We start from the raw sequence: 10,392 nt of genomic DNA, 5'->3' as shown, positions 1-10,392 counted from the left end.
GTGAGCCGCCCTGAGTCCCGTTGGGAGAAGGGCGGGATATAAATCAAATCAAATAAAATAAATAAATAAATAAATAAATGGGACTGTTTTCTAAGGAATATAATGAAAGGAAACCTTCACATAAATTGTCTGGAAAAAAGTGTGATCTAAATTAAGAAATAATAAGGATTATATTATAATATTAAGAAGATATCATCAATCTTGTCCATACTATTAAGCCCTGACTACTGCAGCTCAACATTAAAACGTACTTAAGATAACCATAATCATTTGTTGTTGCTGCTATTTGTGTAAAATAAGTTGAAAAATAAAATAAAATCAATTTAAACAAAGGTCATTTTCTGGAGAGATCCTGCCTTACTGCAATTTTAACAATGTTCATTTTCAAATCTTATTAAAGAATATTTTTATATTTTAAAATCCCTCTTTTTCAATGAATCTGGAGAAATTTACTGAATTTTTCACCTAAACTCCAGTTCTAATACACTAAATTTCTCATTTGTTGATGTTTATGAGATCTCCATCTGATTTAGATTTTGCTTTTGTTGTTGTTGTTAATTGCGAAGTCATGTCCGACCCATTGCAACCCCATGGACAATGTTCCTCCAGGCCTTCCTGTCCTCTACCATCTTCTGAAGTCCATTTAAGCTCACGCCTACTGCTTCAGTGACTCCATCCAGCCACCTCATTCTCTGTTGTTCCCTTCTTCTATTGCCCTCAATCTTTCCCAACTTTAGGCCCAACATTCTCCAGTGACTCCTTCCTTCTCATTAGGTTTCATAGATACTCAAAACTTAACTCCACTAGATGGCAATAATGTACTGTCTTTTAGTTCTCTGCTACTTTTTAGCAAAGTATCTTAGGTAAAACTGCAATAACTTGAAATCTTAATTTCTATTTACAGCAGCATTCACCAATTTTGAATCTTCAAAGGTGTGTTGGACTTCAAATCCTCTAATCCTGACCCAGAATGAACATTGTGGGAACTAAAGACTAACATATCTTTGTAAGCTGCCTGGAATCAGTTCAGCGAGACCGGTAGCATTGGTAATTAAATTAAATTAAATTAAAAATTAATATCTGAATGGTGCTTTAATTGAGAATGCTGTTGTGTTTCAAAAGCTATCCAGTCTATACCTATTTTAAATATAAACAATAAGGGCGATCAACAGAGTTCTTGAAGCTGTGCAGCAGCAATTAACAAATGGATCAGAGACTGTCATATATGACAGTTGACTAATCATTCTAATTATGAACAATTGTGTTGAATTTCTATTTGCATCATGACAGTGATTTTTTTACATTTACACATATGCATATAAATTAGCATATGCAAATGTATGTCATTTCTACTTATGGCTGGTACATAAATGGCCATTTTACAGATTCAAATATGAAGTAATTTCTCATAGATTCTAAGGCAAAGGAAGAGGGAAGCATGTTGTTAAGTGCAATCCAGTTTAATGAAACATCTGTTTGAAGGGAGATCTGGATTAGACAGGAAGGAAAAATTATTTCCCATAGAACTGTTTCCTGCTAGTTCTATTCCTAGTGACTTGATTTAATTGAGCTAGCCAGGCCCCACAAGAAGTAGGTGTTTGTCTGGTTGTGGAGTCATCTGCAGCTGGGAGACAGGGCTTATAGAAGAAATAAAAGTACTGGCAGCCTGCCCTCAAAATGAGCTGCTTGATTGCTTGACTGCCATTCACAATTTACAGGGCAATGGAGACATGTAGGATATGCCTCTCAGCCAACCTAGATTCATACCATGTTTCAGTGTAACAATTTACTTCTCCGAGACCAAGAGGTTCGTTGGGCTGATTGATGCTGTAGTGCCCTGTCACGGCGCCTGGAGTAGTAGGGGTTTGGCTGTGCAACAATAGGCTTCAGCTGAACCCTGGTAAGACAAAGTGGCTGTCGGTTCAAGAAAACTCAGGATCTGAGGGTTTATCATATTTAGTTCTGGATGGGGTTGCACTACCCCAGGCACACCCAGCGTGCAATCTTGGGTTCTCCTAGACTCACAACTCCTACTTGAAGAGTAGGTGGCAATTGTGCCTAGGAGAGCTTTTGTGCAATTTCATGTTGTGTGCCAGTTGTGCTCGTTCTTGAATTGTGAGGTCCAGCACCCAGTCACTCATGCCTTGGTCATATCATGATTACAGTACTGCAGAGTGGTCTACATGGGGCAACCTTGAAGAGTATTTGGAAGCTACAACTGGTATAGAATGCAGAGGCAGGGACAGTTCTGAAGGCCCCTGAGTGGCTCTGCTATTACTTGAACTGCATTTGCTGCCAGTATGCTCCCAGGTACAATTCAAGGTGTTGGTCATAACCTTTAGCCTTTTATGGCACAGATCCAGGGTATCTGAGGAATCGCCTTATCCTGTAGAACTAACCCTCCCCACTTTTCCAATGGAAAAGGCTTAGTTTGGATCCCAAATAATTTTAGCTAGTGGAATCCACAAGAACCTTTCCCGCTGTGACTTCTGCACTCTGGAATATTCTCTCATCAAAGGTGAGATCCACCCCCCACACTCCTGACCTCCCAGAAGAGCCTAAAAAATTGATTCTACTGCTTGGCCTGGAACCCTGACAGAGGCCTGCTATGCTGAGGGTAGCTCATGGGATAGAGAAGATTGTTACTCCAGGTTGTCTATCATCTTGGTTCTTAACTTTTAATCCTTTTTTTAAAAAAAAAATGTTTTTCAGCCCTTTAAACTTTCATTATATTATAAACCACCCAGAGTCACTATATTAATGAAATTGGGGAGGGGATATAAATTTAATAAATAAATAAATTGACTGACTGACTGACTGCAAGGCACTGAGTTTAAGGCACACCCCCAGGCACCTCATGCATTCTTTGCCCAGAAATAGGAAGAAAGGAAGACACAATTATTTTCCATCACTCCTGGTTAATAGTTACTTTTTTCTGCTGCTGACACTAATTTTTTGGGAGACAGAGAAATATCAGTTTCATGAAGCCTAATATTTTTCTGAAACCAGAACTCTTCTCCACAGATTCCCTCCAGGTCCCATCTATATCAGAATGTTTCTTAGAAGTCCAAGGAAATTAGTATTTTCAATCACTGTCCCAATAGTTTTGTAACTCCCTCCTCATAAAGATTTAATCTGCCTCTTCCTGCTACATTTCATTTAAGACGGCTTTCCAAGAAGAAGACAACGGTGTATGTACATATGCAAATTCACACGCGTAACCCAAGTTATGACATTATTGAGATTTTTATTATTACATTTCACTGGATTTATTTTTTATTGAAAGTTTTAAAAATATTTTTGTAATTGTTAATCTCTCAGCACATTTCAAAATGAGCAGATTTTGAATATAGTAAATCAATCAATTAATCAACAAAAAATGATCTCAGAATCGGGGAGAGAAGGAGATGTGAATGTTCTATTTACTTTAATGAAGACATTAAAGTAAAGGTTTTATTAAAATGTTAGATCATTTAATTGTGAAATACTTATAAAGGTTGGACTCAAGTTATAACCTATGGGCTATTATTGTGTATTTTCTTAATCTTTTGGTATCAGGCTAGAGCCCATTTTCAGAGAACTTCTTTCTAGCATAGTGTATGTTATTCTGTGTGGGGGATTTATATGGTGCCTGTTGTGTGTGACCTTTTTAGATGCTGATTGGGGTGTATTGTCGTTGGCTTTTAAGTTGTTAGCTGTCATTTGCTTAGGCTGGCCAGCCCTCACATTCTAAGTACTTGATATGCTGGTGGTAAATCAGCACTCCTGTTGACTGACTGGCTGTTTTTGTGCCTGGTCATCCAACAATCTTAGTAGATGTAAAGTTGAATGTGTGTCCTTGTTCACTGTAGTTTATTGGGTCTCCTTGTCTGACCATTTGCTTGTGTTCCTACAATCTGGTGGTTTGCTTTTTCCCCGCCACATACAACTGGCACTATATAAATACCATACACACAGAACAGCACACACTGTGGTATAGAGAAGTTCCTTGAAGATGGACTCCAGCACAAGTTCAAAAGCTTGGAAGACAAAATCTCAATGGTGTTCCAGGTGTTTCAGAACTGCATCCAAGTAATCTATTACCATTTATACTATTTTTGCTTTCTTTTACCATTTACTGTTAACTTAGATGTTACAGAGAAATGGTGCTATTTTCCTCCAATGAGCTTCTAAAACATGTCTAGTTCACCAGACTATGACTGTTGTCATAGCTGAATTAAATTGATCAGTGGAGTGATCCAGCAGTGTACTACTTATGTTTTTTATGCTTTTAATAATATGTTGTAAATTACATTTCATTCAGAAAGAATTCTCAAGTGTTTTACCTGACTTTCAGTTCAACACCTATAAGTGATCCAGGATTACTTTCTGTGGTTGGTGACAAATTCTTGCTTTCCTTTTCCTGTCTGCTGGTGATTTATGTGATTCTCATTGCCTTCTGTCATTTACTAATGATTTGTGAACAAGCTGGAATGAGCCCAGAGCTGCTGAGAGAGGCTAGTGAAAGAGAGATGCTTGAAAAAAAAAGTTTGCATCCACCTTTCTCTCTCCGAAAGCCAGACACATGGGGGTGTTTCCCCCCTCCCTGTAGCAGCAGCTTTATAATTTCACTTTGCCCACTCATGAGGCAGGAAACACAGCAACAACTTGATGACAGTTCTGAAACAGAAGCATTTCAAAGAGCTTCTTTATTATCTGGATGTAAAAATAGTCAAAAGTTGGAGAAGAAGCAGGCATTGTGCCTGACTGAGACTTACAGAAACTCCCATCCCTTATTTGAAATAGGAAATGCAGGAGGGGCAAAAAAAAGGTCAAATCTAATAACAGCAACAAAGCAATGTAATATAGTCATTAAAGCCTAGGATTTCAACCTCAAAAGCTCATGTTTAAACTTTGCTCAGAGCTTAGTGGTGATTTTAAGCCAGTCACTGTCTCTTAAAATTCCATTCAGTTCAGCAAAATTTACTTGCAGAAAAGTATTAGACTATTAAAAGATTGTACTCTGAAACAAGTTTTTAACTATTTTTTGTAGGCCTGTTTATTTCAATTAAACCTAATTGAATTCTCAGCGTGTTGAGAATTACACTTTCTATAAAGTGCAATTTTTATATAGAGTTAAAAATAAATAACTAGAACCAGAATGTTAAGGCATCAGGCTAAACACTTCTAAGAGACCATGAGTTCTAGACCCACCTTAGGAACTAAGACAATTAGGTCAGCGTCCCCCAACCTTTTGGGCACCAGGAACCAGTTCCATGGAGAGAGGTTTTTCTGTGGACCGGGGGGTGGTGGTTTTGCATGCTGCCTTCATCCCATGGATGGGGCTTCGCTTGTTTGCATGGCCCGGTTTCTGGCATGCTGTGGATTGGGAACCCCTGAATTATGTGACCTTGGGCCAATCATTCTCTTTCAGCCCTAGAAAGGAAGCAATGGCAAACCACTTCTGAAAAACCCTGGAAAGAAAACTACAGACTTTAGTCCAAGCAGTTGCCGGAATAAACATCCCAACGGAACTGCTTCAAAAGTTCTTGGGTGTGTCTAGTGGTATGCAGGCGACCATTATCATGAACCAACACCACACCAGAAATCAGCTTACCCCGATGCGTGTTATGGATGGCTCATCTGAGTTTTCGTAATGTTTCATAGTAGACATCTGAATTGATGGTTGAACCATGCTTCATGAACTTCACTAGCAGTATTCCTTTGGCATTTTCACATTTGGCCGGATTTTCTATGGCCCCACTTCCGATGTGGTATTGGTTCATGATAATGCTCGCCCGCACACCACTAGACATACCCAAGAACTTTTGAAGTAGTTCCATTGGGAAGTTTTGGATCATCCCCCCCATAGCCCAGATTCGGCACCGAGCAACTACTACTAAGGAATTTCAAAACTTGTAAGACATTATGACAAGTGCTCAATTTGAATGGCGATTATGTCAAAAAGTAATGTAATGTTGTAGTTTTCTAATGTGTATACTAAAAGTTTTGTAGCTGCGAGTGTCTGTCATTGATAACCAAATGGAGGTTTATTTTCGAATTGCCCTCATACATAATAAAGCTGCATAATAAATGTATATACCAGTAAATGAATTTTTCATGCTGAAAAAAACACATTGCAACATTGGAAAGATAAATGTATGGTCCCATTTACTCAATGGATTGAAACTTGATTATACTTGCTACTAATGAGTGATTGCCTATAGAAGTAGACTTTGTATGAATTAATATAATGAAATATAGAACTCATTTATACAGGATAGTAGATTAAAACATGATAATTATATAAAACTATTAGAAATAAATAGTTGCACAACGTTTACATTAGATAATTATATATATAATTGTAACTGATCAATCAATGGTGCTTGAAACCTAGAAGTGTCAATGTAGTTTGTTCATATCTATTTCATCTAAATATTAAGAATAAATCTTATAGGTTATAGCCTTATAGCTATAACTGCATTTACTAATGTTTTCTGCAGCATGCAGGTTTTCTCTGTTAAAATGTTGCCATGGTAAATTATTTCAAAGTGTTTTATCTCTGTTTCAAGTCTAAAGTTCCAATCTGGGATTCTGATTCAAAATAATAATAATAATGATAATACTAATTATCTAGTACTAATACTAAAACAATAACAATAACAATAATAAAGTTGGAAGGGACCTTGGAGGTCATCTAGTCCAACACCCTGCTCAAGCAGGAAACCCATTTCAGACAAATGGCTATCCAGTCTCTTCTTAAAAAGTTCCAGTGTTGGAGCATTCACAGCTTCTGGAGGCAGGTTGTTCCACTGGTTAATGGTTCTAACTGTCAGAAAATTTGTCCTTAGTTCTAGGTTGCTTCTCTTTTTGGTTAGTTTCCATCCGTTGCTTCTTGTCCTGCCTCCAGGTGCTTTGGAGAATAGCTTGACTCTCCCTTCTTTCTGGCAACCCCTGAGATATTGGAACACTGCTATCATGTCACCCCTCGTCCTTCTTTTCATTAAACTAGACAGACCCAATTCCAGCAACCGTTCCTTATATGTTTTAGCCTCTAGTCCCCTGATCATCTTTGTTGCTCTTCTCTGTACTCTTTCTAGAGTCTCAACATCTTTTTTACATCATGGTAACCAAAGTGTGGTATTTCAAGTGTGGCCTTACCAAGGCATTGTAAAGTGGTATTAACACTTCACGTGATCTTGATTCTATCCCTCTGTTAATGCAGCCTAACACTGTGTTGGCTTTTTTGGCAGCTGCAGCATACTGCTGGCTCATATTTAAGTGATTATGCACTAGGACACTGAGATCCCTCTCACAGTTACTACTATTGAGCAAGGTACCACCTATACTCTACCTGTGCATTTGGTTTTTCTTGCCTAAATGTAGAACCTTACTTTTTTCACCACTGAATTTCATTTTGTTAGATAGCGCCAATGTTCAAGTCTGTCAATATCCTTCTGTATCTTAAGCCTATCTTCTGGAGTGTTGGCTATTCCTGCCAGCTTGGTGTTGTCTGCAAATTTAATGAGTTTCCCATCTATCCCCTCATCCAAATCATTGATGAAGATGTTGAAGACCAACGGGCCCACAACAGGGCCCTGTGACACCTCACTACACACTTCCCTCCATGTAAATGCAGTTCCATTGAGGACCACTTGCTGAGTATAGCCAGCTATGAATCCATTTGGTGGTGATGCTGTCTAACTCACTTTTTTCTATCTTATCAAGTAGTAGGTTGTGGTCTACTTTATCAAATGCCTTACTGAAGTCCAAGTAAATTATATCCACAGCTTTCCTCTGGTCCACTAATTTTGTCCCCTGGTCAAAGAATGCAGTAAGATTTGTCTGGCATGATCTGTTTTTGACAAACCCCTGTTGGCTTTTGGTAATGACTTTGTTTGCCCCTAGATGTTCACTGATTCATTGCTTGATTATCTTTTCCAGAATCTTCCCAGGTATTGAAGTCAGGCTGATAGGTCTGTAGTTTCTTGGATCCATTTTTTTCCCTTTTTTGAAGATGGGAACTACATCAGCTCCTTTCCAGTCCTCTGGTAGTTCCCCAGTGCTCCAGGATCTTTGAAAGATATAGTTCAGTGGTTCTGAGATCACATCTGCCAGTTCCTTCAGGACCTTGAGGTGTAGTCCATCTGGTCCTGGTGATTTGAACTTATCTAGGGTGGACAGGTGCTCACTTACCAATTTCTTGCCTATCTTAACTTGTGTTTCTAATCTATTTTTTACAGTACTGTTTTTAATAAGTTGGACTGTTTTTTTCCCCCTTTGTGTAAATATGGATGCAAAAAACGAGTTGAATAGTTCTGCTTTCTCCCTGTTGCTTGTCACCTTCTTGCCACTTTCTCCCACTAATGGACCAATCATTTCCTTAACTTTTTTCTTGTTTTTTACATGTTAAAAGAAGCTTTTTTTGTTATTTTTTACTTTTGTTGCAAGCAGGTACAATATGCAAATGATCGCACTAATCACTTCAATCACACTATTTCCACAAAAGTTGGATGGATCTATTTTTTACCTTTTTATATATGTACCTCTGTGTGGTTAGCATTTGTTAACTTTGATGGAGAACCAAGAGAAGCAATTTTCTTTCTGCTCCTGAAAAAAATTAGAAAGAAAATTCAAAAAATTAGTTATTGGTCCTGCACGGTCTATACACTATTGAAAAACTGTATGTTGTTCAAAATGTTCTGTTTTTCAATAAAATCAGCCTTTACAAATTTCAGATATGTCAGAACCAGCTTCACTCTATTCTGCCTAGCAAACCCAAATGGCTGTTAGTATTTCTGTTAAATGACATTTGTAAGTGATTAAAAATATACTAGCAATTTTGTGAGAAATATCAGAATTTCACTTTGTACTATAAATATCTATTATAGCGCTGGAAATGACTTCCCTTTTTCATTTATATATCCTGCATCTTTATCCATGCAAAGTGTGGAGTATGAGAGGAGTAAGTGATCTACAGACAGGCTTTATAGCCTTGCTGCCTTAGGTTTTGAGTAATCTCTATACAGTATATCTCCTTTCAGTGGTATGGTATCTATGTGTGAAAAATGACTTTTTAATGCTGTCTTAGAAACACAAATATATCACTGCCTTGTGCTTGAAAAAGGCAATCTGTATTCCCCTTGAAGTAGAATTTGCTTTATCTCGCTTTCCAGCTCCTAGTTACAGACTATTATCATTTTGTAAAGGATCCTTAATTGCAATCACATTCGATTTGTCCCCATGCCAAGCACAAAAACACATGTATGCTAACATTTTTTATTTTGTGACTCAGGAAGGCAGTACGACCTGAAGGGGGTGATTGACGGCTCAGCTGATTGATTGATTGATTATTGACTGACAGTTCTCTATGATTATCTTATGCAAGGCACTGAAGCCAAAATTTAGTGGAATCTGGTGTATGGTGTATGTTTTTAGAATGTTAGTTAAATTGTAAAGGTTAGGGTTAGAGTTGCTTCAATTATGCTTTTAATTAGTGTGGGGGGTGTTATTTTATATTCTTCATATTTATATCTTTGTTAGTCAGACTTATTTGGTCAAGGTGAGCAACCATATAAATTTGCTAAATAAACAAACTTTTTGGCCAAAAAGGGAGACATTTGGGCTCCAGATTCACAAATATGACCTTGCTCATAGATTCCTAACATCCTGATTAAAAAATAATCAGCTTTGAATCTGATTTCATTTTAAATATATTCAAAAGGATTGGACAGCCATTTGGAATAGATTCTGTCTCGATGTTTGAAATCAAGAATGCAGTAGTTTATTTTAATTCATTCTTAATTTGCCTCAAATATAAATGAATTAAAATAAATTACTCCATTCTTGATTTCAAACACCGAGTCATCTGAGACAGATAGAATTTCAAGAAGTTCAGACTCTGAAACTATTAAGAAAAAGTCAGCTGACCAATCAGTCCAGCAAATGGGAGGAAACCCAATAAAATCAAACAATGAGGTCCAATTAGATTTTTTTCTCACTTTGGTTTTTAGAAGAGAGGGCACAGTATTGTTTATTTATTTGATATTTCAGCATTTGTGATTTCTCTTCCAAAGCTGACAAAAGACCAACAATAGCCAGTAGACTAAAATACAGTGAATTTGGATAATAAAGTAGATGTCATAGATCAGGGTGGGGAATCTTGGCCCTTATAGACCATGCTGGCTCAGGAATTCTGGGAGTTGAAGTCCACAAAGCATAAAAGGGCCAAGATTCCCCATTCCTGTCATAGATCTAGATTCAGAACATACTTCTTCCCAAAAAATTGAAAGTCTGGTTTTAGGCTGAAACTCCTTAATGCAAACAATATAAAATTATTATTATTATTATTATTATTATTATTATAGAGATGCTGGCATTGCTAGAAATATAAAAGAAACAGCTGCCAAG

This window comes from Protobothrops mucrosquamatus, unplaced genomic scaffold (assembly GCF_001527695.2).
Source record: "Protobothrops mucrosquamatus isolate PMUCROS unplaced genomic scaffold, P.Mucros_1.0 scaffold_50, whole genome shotgun sequence".
NCBI lineage: Eukaryota > Metazoa > Chordata > Lepidosauria > Squamata > Viperidae > Protobothrops > Protobothrops mucrosquamatus.
This window is presented reverse-complemented; position numbering follows the sequence as displayed.